Below are 18,327 nucleotides of genomic sequence, written 5' to 3' on the forward strand. Positions count from 1 at the left end.
TTTTGGTTTAAATAAATAAAGTACAAATTACCCTACCTATGGGAGACAGTTACTTTCAGTTCTGTTTTCTCTCTACTGTCTTCACCTGGCCACGTATATCATCCTTAAAAAAAAAAAAAAAAAAAAAAAGAAGAAGAAGAAGAAGAATGGCCATTTCCCAGGTTCCCTGACTTAAAAGTCAGACTTCACTGGAAAGGCATGAACTTTATTCACTCATACTTCTGTTCCTTCAACCAATGCTAACTGTGCATCTGTCATATGTCAGGCACTGGGTTAAAAACTGGAGAAAAAACTCAGGTATGGCATTGCCCTACACCTGGGAGCATACAGTGTGCTATAAGGGAACACATATGAGTAATTAACGAAATAAGGTCTTCTAGTTGCTATGATCATAGTGAGCACATGATATGGCATGCATACAAGATGGTATGTTCGAGTCTACTTCTAAGAGTGTGGAGGGGTGTCTGGTAGCCTTGTGTCTGAATATATTCCATAGATACTTCTATGCCAACTTGGACTAAGTCAATTCTGTGAGGATTCAGAGCTTGTTCTATGACCTGAGATTCGTAATGACTGGTATTTGTCAGTTTGGAATCAGTCAAGGACAGGAGAATTTGAAAAAAATGAAACCTTTCCTTAGACAGAGTCATCTGAACATTTTCACCACATACTACTTTTGCGGGACTGTCTACCGAATCTGTGTGTCAGCTCACTTGTGCCTCCTTGACAACTGAAGTCAAGGCCGAATGCTTGGCAAAAATAGTTCAAGCAGCATGCCACCCACTCCCCTCTCTGCTGCCACAGTGATTCTAGACTCTGTGCAAATCCACCCTAAGCAACTAGGGACCATAACTAAGGAAATTGATTTCCTTAAAAAGCAAATGGAATGGAGTTGCCAAAAGAGTTTCTAGGAGGATATGCATGGAATTTGGGATTTTTGATTTGTGTTTCTACAAACCCTGAGCAAGCTGCCCTACTAAAATTACCATTAAGTTGAATTTATGACAAAGTAATGGTGCATTTCTCTCGTTAAAGACAGATCTTCTCTATCTGTCTGGGCTCGAGTGTGACCTGCGTGGGAAAACAATAAATCACCAGCCCTGCGCTGCTTTTTTGTGTGCCTTGGGACTGGAGGGGGATGCCAAAACAGTTAAGGTCAGCTTTGTGATTTGTGTCTCAGGAGGGCAGAAAAATCAGTTTGAGGATTTGCTAAAGGATCAACAAAATAATTGATAACCACTGCACTGGCATGATTCTGAGGTTGGAATGCCTTTGAAACAGTTCCCAAATGGCACCAGGGATTAGGAAAGATTCTTGAACAGAGAATGAGTTATGTGACCTGGGATGTACTTTAACTATGCCTTTGACCTGGGTGTCGTCGTGAAGAACACTTGGCCTCCATGACCTCATCGTCTGTCAAGTAGGTAGAATAATGGTTGCAACCCAGATGGAACACACAAAACATCCAGAGACACCCTCCAAAAGCTGGCAGTTATTTCTGGGGGCTTCCACAGCTTTTTTATTAAAATCAGAGAAACAAAAAGAGATGAAAATAACACCTAATTTTAATCCTTAATTTCAAATTATGGGATATTGACTGCTGATGTTTTTGCTTGAATTTTTCAATGCTGCTTGTCCTTCAAATTTCTCCCTAGAATAAACAATAATAGTAAATGTAATATTTTATATTTACTAAGTGTTTAAACCCCTGGGGCAGGTACTCTACTAAGCCCTTTACCTGCATCTCCTATAATCCTCACCACCACCACTTCAGGTGGGGATTTTAGTTCCATTCTGCAGGTTAGAAAACTTGGGTTTATGGAAGCCAACCCACTGATAATGTTGAAACTCAAACCCAATCTAGACTGTTTCTGGAGTTTGCACTTATAAGCACTAAGAGAGGAAATAACAGAGATGATGAAGGAAATTCTACCTGTTCTTAAATTTCTAGATCAAAATTTTCAAATGTTAGATACAAATTCTTAATATTAGGAGGTTTAATAATTGGTTGGTTGGAAATTTCTCTTTTACCGGTACATACAGAGGTGCATTCAACACCTGTTTCTTTCTCTGCCACTGACAATTAACCATATCCTTCTATTTCATATTCAGAATATTTAAAGCAGAAGAATTTTCAAGATAAACTCTCTGCTTGAACTTCATTCAGCAGTCTCACTCCCTTCTTTGGCAAGTTTTATACTGTGCATAGTCTCTGATTATATCATAATATAAATTATATTATCAAGGAGTTAATTATACATTCTTCAAAACCTTATTCCCTTTAAGAACTTATAATTTATTCCAACCATTTCTGAGATAAATTATTACCAATCTCATGACTCCATATCCTCTGGGAAATTCATACGTAAAAGGCTTTCTATACAAATACAAAATATATCCAGACTTCTTTGCATTCTAGTTTTGGGGGTCTGTATTTTCTCTCTCTCCTCGCATTGTTGTGAACTGTTTTTCCACATGCTGTCAGTGTGGCCTCACTGGTTATAATCTATCTTGCTTTATAAATAATTGTCTACACAAGTACCTGAAGGCAGATCCATGTTTCTACTATGAAGTAAAGTGCACAAGCTTTGTAATACATATTTTATATTCAGTTTATCATACCTGTGAGGTCACAACAATTTGCCCGATGGTTATATTTGACCAAAGGCATAAGTTGAATATGAATATAAGTTGGATTTTTTGCAAGTTGTACATACATATATAGACATAGAAATAGACCAGTGTATGATGATGTGGGATATATAAATATCACACATGGGTGTTTTAGCTTAGACTCTTTGTAGACCAGGCATAATACTGAGAGAAACCATGAGTCTCTAAATTGGTGGCTGTTCTGAAAAATGTGCATATCCCAGAATTCAAGCTTAAACATTACTTACTACAATGTTTGCTTATACTGCAATAATTTATACACAAAAGTCACTTAATAAAAGCTAACTAAAGAAAATCTTACACAAAGGCATTCAATGACAAACCATTGAATGGTTTGCTAATATCTTTTTCTTCCCAGATCCACCTATGCTGCTCTTTGAACTTAAGTGTGTAAAATATTTCACATGTTAAGATTTTTTCCTCTTTAAGAACATACCAAATATTAATAGAATTAAAATATAAATCAGACTGCCAGAAAATATTTGAAATTATGTATCTAATAAAGAACTTTTATGCAGAATATATTTTTTTAAACTTTCAAAAATCAGTAATAATTTTTAAGAACTAGAAAAAATATTTGGACAGACATTTCACCAAAAAAGATATACAGATGGCAAATGTATTAGTTCATTTTCACACTGCTATAAAGAACTACTGGATACTGGGTAATTTATCAAGAAAATAAGTTTAATTGACTCACAGTTCCATGGGCTTAACAGGAAGCATAACTGGGAGGCCTCAGGAAACTTACAATCATGGTAGAAGGTGAAGGGGAAGCAAGGCACACCTTCCCATGGTGAAGCAGGAGAGAGTGAGTGAGGGGGAACTGCCACACATTTTTAAACCATCATATCTCATGAGAACTCACTATCACAAGAACAGCAAGGGGGAAGTCTACTGCCATGATTCAATCACTTTACATCAGGCCCCTCCCCCAATACATGGAGATTACAATTTGAGATGAAATTTCAGTGGGGATACAGAGCCAAACCATATCAGCCAATAAGCAGATGAAAAGATTTTTTAACACCATTAGTTACTACAAAAATGTACATTTAAGACACAACGAGATAACACTACATGCTTATTAGAATTTCTAAACTTTAAAAACTGACCATACAAAATGTTGGTGAGAATATGGAGAAACCAGAATTCTCACAGACTACCAGTCAGAGAGTAAAGTGGTTCCATGACTTTTGAAAAGTGTGGCCATGTCTTAATAAATTAAACATGTAATTACCATATGATCCAACCATTCCACTCATAGGTATTTGTTTACCCAAGAAAAATAAAATCATGTGTCTATATAAGTATTTATATATGAATGTTCACAGTAGCTTCAGTAGCTTTATCCCTAATAGCCCCAAACTGCAAGCAACCCACATGTCCATCAGCAGGTAAATGGAAAAACAGATTGTGGCATATCCATATAATGAAATACTGCTCAGCAACTTAAAAACATGAACTACCGGTACATGAAACAACATGTCTGTATCTCAAATCAATTATGCTGAGTGAAAGAAGTCAGACAAAAAAGAACACATACTCTAGAATTCCATTTATATAAAATTCTGGAAAGTACAAACTAATCTATAGGGACACACAGCAGCTCAATAGTTGCCTAGAAGCTGGGGTGAGAAAAGGCAAAGGGAAGAACACAAGGAAATTTGTGGAGATGATGGATATGTTTACTGTTTTGATTATGGTAATGGTCATGGGTGTATAAGTATGTCAAAAATTCTCAGATTGTACACTTTAGATCTTTCAGTTTATTGCTTGTCAATTATACCTCAATAAAGCTATAGCAAAGAGGAAAAAAAAAACATACCAAACAAAGGAAAGGGAATAAAAGTGTTTGCAGAATCAAAATTTAGATACAAAAGAACTTGAGCAGATCAAACCATCTACTTATCTACTTTATGGATGAAGCAATTGAGGCCTAGACAATGGTTATTCACTAGGTAGACTAATTAGGAACACCAAAAGAAGAAAAATTAACAAATTTGACATTTGGTAATTCAAGAAAAGCATCAAGTAGTCACCTTGGTAAAAAATCAGAATTTTGTTGTATTTGCTTTCATTACATCTGGGGTCATAACATCATATGTTCAATGTGTAGGGCTTCTAAGTATCTTAATCCCATTGTGTTCCTAGTAATGTCAAATGGCTTGTTTGAGCTCACACAGTTGGTGACACAGCAACAATTTTTGTCTCTAGAGTCTCATCTCAGACTCTACAGATTCACAGAGCTGGAAGAGAAGTCCATACCTGAAGAATCAGCAGTCAGATGACCTGATGATCCCCAACTGGAAAGAAAAAAGAATTATGCAATCCAACCTATGGGCATCTCACTTACCAAAAGCACCCCTGCAGAAATTACCTCTTTGTTAAGCTGTGCAAACTTCCACTGGTCAAAGAAGCTCAGCCCCAATCCCTGCTTCAGCTTGGGATTTGTCTGCTACAGATTCCTGCCAAATAGGAGCCAGGTACAAGTGGGGAAGTCCCCAAGAGGGAGTAAACACAAGAGAAATCTATAGACTGTCTCCAAAGGAATGATTCACCAGCTAACAGGAAAAATGGTACTGAGAAGCATCTGATAGTCTCTTCTCACGAATAGATTAGTAGGTGTCCAGGTTTCTATTGCAGTATATCAAGCCACCCGAAAACTTTGTAATTTAAACAGCAATAATTATTTAAGAATTTGCAATTTAGGCAGGTCTCAGCAGAGACAGCTTATCTCTGCTCCATGTGGCCTAACTGAGGTTGGATGACCCACCTCCAAAATGGCTTACTTTCATGAATGGTAAGTTGATGCTGCCTATTGGTTCCTCTCCATGAGGTGGCCTAGGCTTCCTCACAGCATAGAGGCTAGGTTCTAACAGCAAATATCCGAAGAGATAGGAAGTGGAAATAGCCAGTTTCTTGGGATATAGTTCTGGATCTTACCAGATCAAGTGCCAGTTTCCAGACCTGTATCTTAAGAGACTGCCACAGCAACACTTCTGCCATGTACTATTGGTCAAGTAGTAAAAACCCAGATTTAAGGGAAAAGGACATAGACCACACCCAACCTCTACAAAGAAGTTTCCAAGAATTCAGGGGCAATATTTTAGAGTCATTACATCAAAATGCCACATACTCACTACAGTTAAAAAGTACCTGGAGGCTGGATATGGAGTTTGAGGCCTGTAATCCAAGAACTTTAGGAGGCCAAAAGTGAGAAGATCACTTGAGCCCAGGAGTGCAAGACCAGCCTGGACAGCATGGTGAGATCTGGTCTCTACAAAAAAATTAAAATAGCCGGGTATGGTGGCGTGCCTGTAGTCCCAGCTACTCGGAAGCCTAAGGTGGGAGGATTGCTTGAGCCCAGGAGATCAAGGCTGCAGTAAGCTGTGATCGTGCCACTATACTCCAGCCTAGGTGAGACCCTGTCTCAAGAAAAAAAAAAAAAAAAAAAATAGTACCTGGACACTTTTGTTGGTTTCTCTTTAAACCTTTGCTCTCTGATAAGAGAGTAAAGGACTGTGTATTCACCTTGACCACAATTCCAGTATTGTAAACAAGACCATTCTCTGCTGGCTTGTGTGTGATCTGGCATCCACTTTGTTTTCACACATTATAAATAGAAATGGTAACACTGCATTTTTAAATCCACCTAAAAGCTCTCTGTAGACAAGGATCTTATCATGTTACAGTGCCCCAAACTTAGTAGGTACTTACTGATATTGCAAATTGACGTAATAAACCAAGTTGGCCCTATACAACTGTCAGATTTTTTGGTAAATATCCATCACCTCAATATTTGGTAATATGATAAAAGAGAAATGGAAGCTATGACTTCTTCCCTTACCTCACCATTAGGTAGTAAGTGTAATAAAGGAAATCTTAGACAATATTCTGCTACATAGAAATATCTATTAGCCAGCTAGCTTCAAAATAGTCATAGAAACTATTGCCCTGGCTTGAGGAAGTCAGTCTCTGATATCTATCTTTTAGGCACTCCAACAAGTTTTACAGTAATAATCTAATAGAAGAATCAGCAAAGCTTGTAATTGGATCAGGTAATAGAGTCTTGATTAAATAGGGAGGCATAGAACCAAAGTTCTAGACCCAGGGGATACTCTGAAGATGTAGGGCTTCTGGGCTTGATGGCTCCTTCAATACTGTTCCTTCAAGGACAAAGATGCCTGTGTAATCCTTTCTCAGCCAGGCATATCTTGGACACCATTTACTTATCTCCCCAAATTATGCTCAACATCCCTTACCCTCATCAATGAACCTTCTGGTGCAGATTTAAATAGCAGCATCTGTATTCCTGCATTAGGTGACCTCACACTGGGAGCCTGAAACCAGCCATGGTGAGAGTATTGATGTGACAGAAATCAGCAAATGTTACAAATCAGGACTCTACTCCTCCCCAGAGTTAGTTGTTAAACATTTTTTATTACTGTACTGTAACTAACTGCCCCTAAAGTATTGATTAAAGTTAATTTGTTTACATTATTTATGTTGGAGTATTCAAAAGTAACTAATAACATAATATGTAAATATTAATTGCTTATTTTAATCATTATATACAGTTCTATATTTAAATAAATTAGTAGGGATGTATAAGTGTGTGGGGATGTGTGTGTGTGTGTGTGTGTGTGCATGTGTGCACCCTAAGTGAGGAGTTGTCTAATCTTTCCAGCTCAGTATATTCCATGAAGTTTTCAGTGACATCATATTGAATAGAATAGAATAGCATTTGTCCAGCAGGACTGAATTAGATGACAGTGTAAGAGCTTTTATATGATTAGCCAATTATGGTTAAGACTGATAATAGAATGACACACTAATCCAATTTTAATTGTATTTTCACTGAAAATTCTGATCTTCTCTTAATCTGAGGCACAGTTCATAATTTTATGTGCAGCATGATAAGAAAGACCAGAATTCAAGTTTCAACTTTGGCGTATCTTACCTGTGCGACCTCACACTAGTCATTTCTGAGCTTCAATTTTCTCATGTGTAAAATGGGGGTGATAAAAATGAGATTAAAATGAGATTATCCATGTGAAAGCACTTGCAATTTGTATAATGCTGCAACATACTGATAATTTATTATGAAATAGCCTCACGAAGAACTAGTTTCTAACATGTTAATAGATCAGGGGCTGGGCATAGTGGCTCACATTTGTAATCCCAGCACTTTGGGAGACCAAGGTAGGAGGATTGCTTGAGCCCAGGAGTTCAAGACCAGCATAGGCAACATACCGAGACTCCATCTCTACAAATATACAACATTTAGATGGGCATGATAGCATGTGCCTGTAGTCCTAGTAATGCAGGAGGCTGAGGTGGGAGGATCGCTTGAGCCTGAAAGTTGAGGCTGCAGTGAGCCATGATTGCACCACTGCCCTCCAGCCTGAGTGACAGAGTAAGACCTTGTCTCAAAAAAAAAAAAAAAAAAAAAAAAAGGCCAGGAATGCCTATTCTTCTTTCTTTAATGAGAAATAATAATTTTACATTTTAAAAAGAATTTCTCCGTCAATATCAAGAGTATTAAAATTAACTTTTCTGGATTCTCTATGATTGCAAACAAAGCCTGATAAAACTGACATCAGTTACATACACTTTGACACATTAAACGTCATCAACCTTCTGGGATGTATACAGGATGTTCTAGCTGAGGCTCACTGCCTCAGAACTAGCTCAGGTCCTGCAGTTTATTGCCTGTCACCAGTCTATATTTGCAGTGTTTCCCCCAGTGAACTAGATCTTCACATTTTTCTTTCCATTTACTTCTTTATTACAAAACACTCTCCTCTCCCTACCGCATCCACACTCATGCATATGAAGAAAAAAATGGCCCTGAAGTGTCTGTCCTTTAATCTAATTTTCATTTTCAGTAAACACTGCTCCACCTTACTCCACTTAATAGGCGCTGGAACTTTATTTGTAGTATTCCATTTAGCTCTCTTCAAAATATTCTCTTTTAAAATGTAAGAAAACAAATTGAGCTTCAGAAAGTTTAGAGACTTGCTCAAGGCTCACAAAGTTCACAATTAGTATAACCAGAAACCATTCTCATTTTTCCTTGCTAAGAATCCCTCATAAGCCTTACAAGTGAAATCACAGACTCTCAGAAATCAGTCTATTTTAAAAGTCTATACCACATAATAGTTTAATCCTGAATCTTCTATTTTCCGTTAGAATAATGAGCAGTTGTATTAAAACTGTATGTCTGACACTAAAATGTAAACTTGCTAAAAGCATGCTTTTTTCTCTTTGAACTCCTACTGAGTGTCCCAATGCTTGGCAAAGGGAGGTATTTAATGAATGTTTGTTCTTTAATGAAAGAATGATTCCAGTGGCCATGCATTCTGCCCAACTGAACACCTTCAGTGACAGAAAAGGCACTATTGCCAGAGGAAGCCATCACATTCAAGACCTCCTAATGTCAAATTACTTGTCTAAAAAGAAAAGAAAGAAAGGAAGGGAGAAGGGAAGAAAGGAAAAAAGTAAACATAAACAAATAGAGGGTTCACAGTGGCTCATGTCTGTAATCCAGCACTTTGGGAGGCTGAGGTCAGAGGATCACTTGAGCCCAGGATTTTGAGACGAGCCTGAGGAAACATAGCAAGACCTCATCTCTACTAAAGATTTTGAAAAAAAGTAATTAGGCATGGTGGTACACACCTGTAGTCCCAGCTACTTGGGAGGCTGTGATGGGAGGATCATTTGAGCCCAGGAGTTTGAGACTCCCATGAGCTATGATTGTGCCACCACACTCCAGCCTGGGTAACACAGCAAGACCTTGTCTAAAAATTAAAAATATATATAAAAATAGAGGCTTCCCAGGAATAGATTTAACTGCTTGAAGCAGACTGTTTTCAAATGAGATGCAGTGGCCAGGAAACCAAGCAAAGACAGACATCCTGCCTCCTTTACTCCCTCCAAAACAAACCACATTGCACTCTATAACAAAGGAACATTTTTTCAATAAGATCTAAAAGATTCAGAACACTACACTGTTGTTAGTAAATGGAGAGCTTTCGTTCAATAGTCAGTTCACAAAAATAACTCAAAGTTAACTATGGAAACTGTGTCAGTTTTGAAAGTGATAAAATAATAATGCACCTATGCCATAAAAAATAACCAAAAAGAAGATTATTTAAAGTTTAGAATTCTTTTTGGATTAACATTTTATACTTTTGAAATTTCAGAGTTCTGGGATATGTTCACAGCTGCTCTGATTCTTCAAACTTGTATAAGTTAAAAGTGCCTCTCTTTCCTCAACAGATGAATGAGTGAGTGAAGAAGAAAGTATCCCCAAATGAAGTTGTGGAAATACGCAGGGCTAGATCATTCATGGCCTTGCAGGTCATGGTGAGGAGTTGAGACTGAGTTGCGTTTAGAAAGGTAATGGGGAAACATTGAATGATTTTGAGCAGGGATTTGACAAGCTCAAATTTTACTTATATTTTTAGAATACGGTAAGATTTATGTTTTAACTTTCACTGCCAGGTGGATGATATAGTCTACAAGGACAAAAGTAAAAGCTGTGAGACCCTCTGGTTGACAAAGAAGTCCAGACAACAGATGATGACAGCTTGGATCACACTAGTCACAGCAATAATGGAAATAAGTAAATGGATTTTATATTTAATTTGGAAACAGAATCAATAATTATAGTGGTTACTGTTGTATTGGCTGTATGAGGTAAAGAAGAGAAAATCAAGAAAACACTTCAGTTTCTGGCTTAACCAATTAGGTGCACAGTGGTACAACTTACAGAGATAGGCTTAGGGTAGAACAGGCAATGGTTGGGGCAAATCAAAAGTTACATTATGTATATGTTAAGTTTCAGACATCACTTGGTCCTCTAGGTATACATTTGTTGATTTGACTATCTGTTAAATCAATGAATATAGTTCTACTTTCACTTAGGATACAGAAACTGCAAAAGAATGTCACTATCACCAAAACAGGAAAAGTTGGTAATCTACACTCTTAAATAATCTACACTGCCTTCAGGACAAAAAAAAAAAGCCTGAAAATCTACAAAATAGTTTTCGAGTTCATCAGTGAGCTGAGGCTAATCAGTTGAACAAAATTTCTAAGGGTGAAAGGCTCCTTATAGGTAACATAGGACACTCAAATGTTTCACCTTTTAGGGAGAATAGGAGGGAAGGGAGGCCGTTATTGGAGTCAGTAAGATGAAAACAGTTGAAATGTAGCACATTCTTAAAGGACAAGTGTGGACTAGTGTGAAAGTGTACAATCTTCGGGTGCCATAGGCACAGGGAAGCCTGCACCCACTCATGGGGCTCTTGATGGGTCTCATTTGAATATTCACCAGAAAGATTGATGGCAGGTAGGAAGCTGGAGAAAATGCCTCTTGGTGGCACAGGTGTACAGGGCCTGCTAAGGTTTGAGAGAAGAGCAGGAGTGTCTATGGGATTTCATCTCTCAATGGGCTCTGCATGAGTACAGTATGGTGAGCAGCTGCTACTCCCCACAGCCCAGAATGTTCTCAGATAGGAAGTAAAATCTGTCACTGTTGAGATAATAGAAAGAACATGTTCACATCCCAGACATGACAATGCTTTTACATGAAGTAAAATGAATTTGCCACTGAGGGAGGGACATGAAACCCTGTCATGTCCCTATTTCCAGGCAAAGGTAGGCTACTTCTGGGAAAGTGGTAGAAAACTTTCTCATGCCAAGGATCCTGCACTAATACAAAGAAGAGGCCTGTTATTGCTGGGGGGCGGAGGCAGAGTTCACTTGTTCAGCAGGGAGGGAAGTACAGGAAACCTACCTGCACTTTAAACCATGGACTGAAAAGGAGGCAAAGGCTTGTCATGGGAGAGACATGAGGGTATTCAAAACAACTGACATCAGGCTCAGGAGCACAGGACCTGCCTGAAACTAAAGCTGGAACAGGAGAAGTGAAAGCCTCCAACTCCAGCATGAGTCTTGCACAGAATAACAAGCAACAGAAGTCTCTAGGCTAGGGTAAGGACAAGAACATGGAAAGAAATCCCCCCAGTGGCAAAGTCATACATTAATTGCTGAAAGGTGAGAGTGAAGAAATATTTAGAAAATTCCTCTAGCACTTCAGACCTCACACTAAGGACAAGGTAGCACTCATCTACTATAGGAGAAATTTGAAGCCTAGGGTTCACTGAATATAGCAATATATCAACAAGACAACAGATAACTTAAACCCAGCTCATGTACGTATCAGAGAGCCTTAACTGCCCAAAGACTCACGATCTAACAGAAGAAGCAGCATGCCTACTGCTGGGTATAAATATTATTTAGCTCAGTTTCTAATGTTATTTTGTACACATTATCTGGTATGTAAACAAAATTGCTACATACACAAAAAGCAAGAACATAACAACCCATTGTCAAGAGATTAAACAAACTCAGAATTTGGTCCAGATGTTGAAACTAACAGACAGGAACTTTAAAATAATTATAATTAATACGTTAAAGGATCTAGTGGAAAAAATATAATACATACTTAAAGAGATAAAGATTTCAACAGAAAGATGTATTCATTTCCTAGGGGTACCATAACAAATTACACAAACTGGGTGGCTTAAAATAAGAGAAAATTATTCTCTCAGTTCTAGAAGCCTCAAGTCTGAAATCAAGGTGTCAACAGGGCCACACTACTTCTGGAGGTGCAAAAGGGAAAATCCTTGCTTTTTGCAGCTTCTGGGGGCAGTGAGCATTCCTTGGCTTCCTGGCCTTGTGGCCATAGCACTCCAATCTCGGCCTCTATCTTCACATTGCCATCTCCTCTGTCTGTCTGTGTCTTAACCTCTTCCGTATATTACAAACACACTTATCGTTGAATTTAGGAATGACGCAAGTAATCCAGGATGATCTACTCTCAAGAACCTGAACTTCATTCATCTGCAAATACCCGTTTTCCAAGTAAGATAGCATTCACAGGTTCCAGGGATTTGGACATAGATATATCTTTTGAGAGGTTACCATTCAACCTACTAAACGTGGAAATCCTGAGAATGAGATGGTGTCATCAGCACAATAATGGGACATCCCATTATCACTAAAGATGTCCATGTCCTACTCCTCTGAACCTGTGACTATATTACCTTACATGGCAAAAGAGACTTTACAAATGTTACTAAGTTAAGGATCATGATATGAGAATATTATCCAGGATTATCCTGATAGGCTCAATGTAATCACAAGGACTGTGAAAGAGGGAGCCAAGAGAGACAGAGTAATTTGGAGATGATTTGCAGTTTGGCTTTAAAGATGGAGAAAGAGGTCGTGAGGTCAGGAATTCAGTTGGTCTCTAGAAGCTGGAAAAGGCAAGGAAATAGATACTCCTCTAGAGTCTCCTAAAGGAATGCAGCCTTACTGATACCTTGATTTTAGCCAAGTCTGAGACCCATTTCAGAATTCCAAATTCCAGAACTTCAGTATAATAAAGTTGTGTCGTTTTAAGCTAGTAGCATTGTGGTAATTTGTTACAGCAGCAATAGGAAACCAATACCGATGGAAATTCTAGGGTTTATTATTATCATTATTATTCCTTTGACAAGTTTATCTGTGGACTAAACACAATGAGGAAATAATTGATGAACTTGAAGACAGGAACTATTGAAAATTAAATGCATGGGAAAAAAGAACAGATCATCCAAAAATTAGGGAATAAACCCAAACAATCTAATATACATGGACTTGTATCTCCAGAATAAGAAGACAGCAAGAACCAAAGAAATATTTGAAGAGGTAATGGTCAAGAATTGTCTGAAATAAATTTAAGGCAAAAACAGAAACAAAAAGCAAAAGAAAACAAAACAAAAAACCAAAACAACAACAACAAAAAAACAGACCAAAGAATCCCAGAAAACTCTAAGCAATATAAACAAAAATGTTAAAAACATAGCTACGAAAATTGTAGTCAAACTGCTGAAATTCAAGTTCAAAGAGAAAAATTGTGATGTAGAAAAAGAAAAAGGAAACATTACATAGGGAGGAAGATAAGAATCATACCAGACTTCTTTTTAGAAACTATGCAGTTCAGAAGATGATGTAACATCTTCAAAGTAATAAAACAAGCACAATGATAAACTGATAATGATATATCCAGCAAAAAATAGCTTTCAAAATAAAGATAAAATAAAAACTTTCTCCGACCAACTAAAGCTTAGGGAATTCATTGCCAGCAGACCTGCAACTAACATATTGAAAGAAGTTCTTTAGGCACAAGAAATATGATACCAGATAGAAAATCACATCTGTGTGAAAGAAAGAAGAGCATAGAAATGATAAAAATTAGGTTAAGTATAAAAGACATTTTAAATTTTGAATTCCTTTAAAATATAATTGTCTAAAGCTATAATAGTAACAATATATTACGGGGTTGATAATACACATAGAAGTAAAAACTATAACAAAAATAGCACTAAGGTTGGAAGAAAGGAAATAGAAGTATATGTGGTAAAGCTACTACACTCCAAATGTAAAGTGATATATTTGGAAGTAAACTGTGATAAGTTAAAGATGTTTAAATCCTAGAGAAACCAATAATAAGCCAATTTTGAAAATAAATACAATAATAAAAAATATTCAGTTCAAAAGTAGGCACTAAAAGAGGAAAGGAAAAACAAAGAACCAATGGGACAAGTAGAAAACATTTAGCAAGATGGTATACTTAAACCCAAACATATCAATACTTACATTAAATACATCTGGAATTAGCACTCCAACTAAAGCCTAACATTGCCAGGTTGGATAAACAAGTAAAACTCAATTATATGTTGTCTACAATAAATCTACTTAAAACATAAAGACAAAGGAAAAAGTTAAAGAATGGAAAAAGTATACTATTAATTAAAGGAAGCTGCAGTGCTTATATTAATATTAGCTAAATTAGTATTCAGAATAAGGTATATTAACATCAATATTACATAATGATAAAAGGTTCAATTCATTAAAAAGACATAACAATGCTACATGTCTATGCACCCAATAAAACTCCAAATACATAAAGCAAAATCTATAGAACTGAAAGGAGAAATAGACAAATACACAATTACAGTTGGAGACTTCACACCTCTGTTACTAATTAACAGGACAAGTAGACACACAAAAAAAATAGTTGACGAGTGATAGAAGATCTGAATAACACTACAAACTTAATTGACTGTTTTAGTGTGCTTGGGCTGCCATAACAAAATGCCAACCAAAGGCTACATGTCTTAAATTACAGAATTTTTTTCCTCACATTTGTGGAGGTTGTAAGTATGAGATCAGGTACCGGTATGTTTGATTTCTGGTGAGGGTTATCTTTCTAGCTTTTAGATGGCCACTTTCTCTCTGTGTTCTCACCTAGAGTAGAGTTGGTGAGTGGGGAGCAGAGAGAAAGAGAGAGAGAGAGAGAGAGAGAGAATCTTCCCCTTAGAAGTACAACAATCCCATCATGAGGATTCCCATCCTCATGACTTCACCTAACCGTAATTACTGTGCAAAGGCCCCATCTTCAAACCACATTACATTGGTAGTTAGGATTTTAACACATGACATTCAGTGAGGACAGAAACATTCAGTCCATAATATTCCACCCCTGGCCTCCCAAAATTTATATTCTTATTGTATGCAAAGTACATTTATTCCATCCCAACAGCCTCAAAAGTCTGAACTTATGCCAGCATCAACTCTAAAGTCCATAGTCTTATCGAAATATCATTTGAACCAGGTATGAGTGAGACTCAAGGTACAATTCATCCTGAAGCAAAATTCCTCTCCAGATTCAGCCCTGAATCTGTGAAACCAAACAAGTCATGTGCTTCTAAAATGGTGAGACAGCCATAGGAAAGACATTCCTATTATAAGAGAGAAAAACAGGAAAGAAAAGGGCGATGAGTCCCAAACAAATCTAAAACCTAGCAAGATACATTCCATCAGATTTTAAGGCTCAAGAATAATTATTTGACTTGATTTTCTATCTTCCAGACCCACTGGGGTCCTACCTTCGAAACCCATGGGAGCAGAGATCCTGCATTCATGGCTCTTCCAGGCAGTGACCTTGTCCCCAAGGTTCTTCAAGGTGTCCTGATCCCACAGCACAACAAAGTGGTCCTGGCCTCACAGCTTCAAGAAAGAAGGCATCTGACCTATTGAAAACAAGATGGTGGCTCTGTTAATTTCTGAATTACCTTTAGGGTCATTTTCCCTCTTATTGAAGGATAGCACATGTTCACAGCCAAAAAACTCCTTCATCTTTTCCCCCCCAAATCCCAATGAGTCTAATAACCTTCCTTCATTTTGTCCTGTCTGCATCTCCTTCAGTTTAAACTGGCAGTGCTTCTGCTTATATAATCTCATAAGCTCTTCACTGAATGACAGTCCAGGCACACCCTTGGTGTTCTCTTCTGAATATTTTTCATTTTTTTGCAATATACATAGGCTGAAACTCTTCCAAATCTTCAAATTCTGGTTCCTTTTTGCTTAACAATTCCTTCTTCAATTTATCCTTCAACAATCCCTTCTTCCACTGTCTCTTAACAGATTTTAGTATAAGCAGTTAGGTGGGACCAAGCCACTTCTTAAACATTTGCTTAGAAATATCCTCAACTAAATATCCAATGTCATCATTTGCCAGATCTACCTTCCACAAACACTAGAACCCAAACATAATTCAGCTAAATTCTTTTCCATGTTATAACAAAGATCGTCTTTCTTCCAGTTTCCAAAAATATGTTTCTCATTTCATCTGAGAGCTCATCAGAATTGCTCTTAACATCCATATTTCTAGCATACACCTCAAAATACTTCCAGCCTCTATTCATTACCCAATTCCAGAGCCACTTCCACATGTTCAGGCATTTGTTACAACAGTACTACAAACACTTTTTGGTACCAAAGTATGTATTGGTATGAATTATCCAGAGAAACAGAACCAATAGAAGATAAAGATATAGATGAAGATATAAATGTAGATATATATATTTATCAGAAGAAATTGACTCACATGGTTATGGAAGCTAGAAATTTTCAGCATCTACAGTCATCAAGCAGGAGGACCATGAAAGCCACTGAGATACTTCTTTTCTGAGTCCAGCAGGTAAGGACCAGGAGAGCCAATGGTGTAAGTTTCAGTCTGAGTTCAAAGATCTGAGAACCTGTAGATCCAATGATGTAAGTTCTAGCACAAGTTCTAGGGCAAAGCCAGGGAATATCAATGTCCCAGCTGGAAGACAGTCAAGCAAAGAGTGACTTCTATTTTATTCTTCTTTTTGTTCTATGCAGGCCTTCAATGGATTGGATGAAGCCCAGCCATACTGGGGAAGGCAATCTACTGTACTCAGTCTACACAATGACTCCCTTCTTTTCCTGTCGATTCAGAGGAATGTCCAAAGTGTCCAGGTGGCACTCTTATCTTGCAGTTCAATGGAATCATTGTTGTGTCTCCTGGTGGAACCATTTCTCCATTTGGAACTAAGACTTCTAGGCCAGCAGAGAATAGGGACATAGAAACAAGAAAAAATTTTGCTAGTGGGTCACTAGGGGTAATTGCGAATGGTGCAACTCTCACTTCCACCCATTGATACCTGTATATCATACAGAACTATCTGTAAACTAGATCTGAGTAATCTTTTCTCCTATAAATTGATCATAAGTGCTATAGCTTGAGTGTACCCTCAGAATTAATGTGTTAGAAATTTGGTTTCTGATGCAACAGTGTTGGGAGGTAGGAACTTTAAAAAATCATTGTGGCTGGGTGCAGTGCCTCATGCCTATAATCCCAGCACTTCAGGAGGTCAAGGAGGAAAGACTGCTTGACTGCAGGAGTTTGAGATCAGCCTGGGCTAAGTGGCAAAACCCCATCTCTACAAGAAATAAAAAATTAGCCAGGCATGGTGGTGCATACCTGTAGTTCCAGCTACTCAGGAGGCTGAGGTGGGAGAATTGTTTGGGCCCAAGAAGTTGAGGTTGCAGTGAGCCAAGATCACACCACTGCACTCCAGCCTGGGTGATAGGGTCAGACCTTGTCTCAGAAAGAAGAAAGAAGGAAGAAGAAGGAAGAAGAAGAAGAAGGAAGAAGAAGAAAGAAGGAAGAAGAAGGAAGAAGAAGAAAGAAGAAGAAAGAAGAAGAAGAAAGAAGAAGAAAGAAAGAAGGAAGAAGGAAGAAGAAGAAGGAGGATGAGGAGGAGGAGAAGGAGAAGAGAAGAAGAAGAGAAGAAGAGAAGAAGAAGAAAGAAGAAGAAAGAAGAAAGAAGAAGCAGAAGCAGAAGCAGCAGCAGCAGCAGCAGCAGCAGCAGCAGAAGCAGAAGAAGCAGAAGCAGAAGCAGAAGAAGCAGAAGCAGAAGCAGAAGCAGCAGAAGCAGAAGCAGCAGAAGCAGAAGCAGCAGAAGCAGCAGAAGCAGCAGAAGCAGCAGAAGCAGAAGCAGAAGCAGAAGCAGAAGCAGAAGCAGAAGAAGCAGAAGCAGAAGCAGAAGAAGCAGAAGCAGAAGCAGAAGCAGAAGCAGAAGCAGAAGCAGAAGCAGAAGCAGAAGCAGAAGCAGAAGCAGAAGCAGAAGAAGAAGAAGAAGAAGAAGAAGAAGAAGAAGAAGAAGAAGAAGAAGAAGAAGAAGAAGAAGAAGAAGAAGAAGAAGAAGAAGAAGAAGAAGTCGTCAT

At 37.9% G+C, this 18,327-nt stretch overlaps 1 long non-coding RNA gene across 1 annotated transcript; it reads right to left on the reverse strand.

Annotated features, from left to right (window-relative positions):
- Positions 1-1,565: 1,565 nt before the first annotated feature.
- LOC105493818 (uncharacterized) lies at positions 1,566-17,702 on the reverse strand. Its single transcript, XR_011608517.1, has 3 exons — positions 16,682-17,702; positions 15,681-15,824; positions 1,566-1,651 (listed from the first exon to the last, which is right to left on the reverse strand). It is a non-coding gene; the product is annotated as an uncharacterized lncRNA (long non-coding RNA).
- Between the last annotated feature and the right edge of the window lie 625 nt (positions 17,703-18,327).

The sequence above is a fragment of the Macaca nemestrina genome, chromosome 10 (genome assembly GCF_043159975.1).
Source record: "Macaca nemestrina isolate mMacNem1 chromosome 10, mMacNem.hap1, whole genome shotgun sequence".
Lineage (NCBI taxonomy): Eukaryota > Metazoa > Chordata > Mammalia > Primates > Cercopithecidae > Macaca > Macaca nemestrina.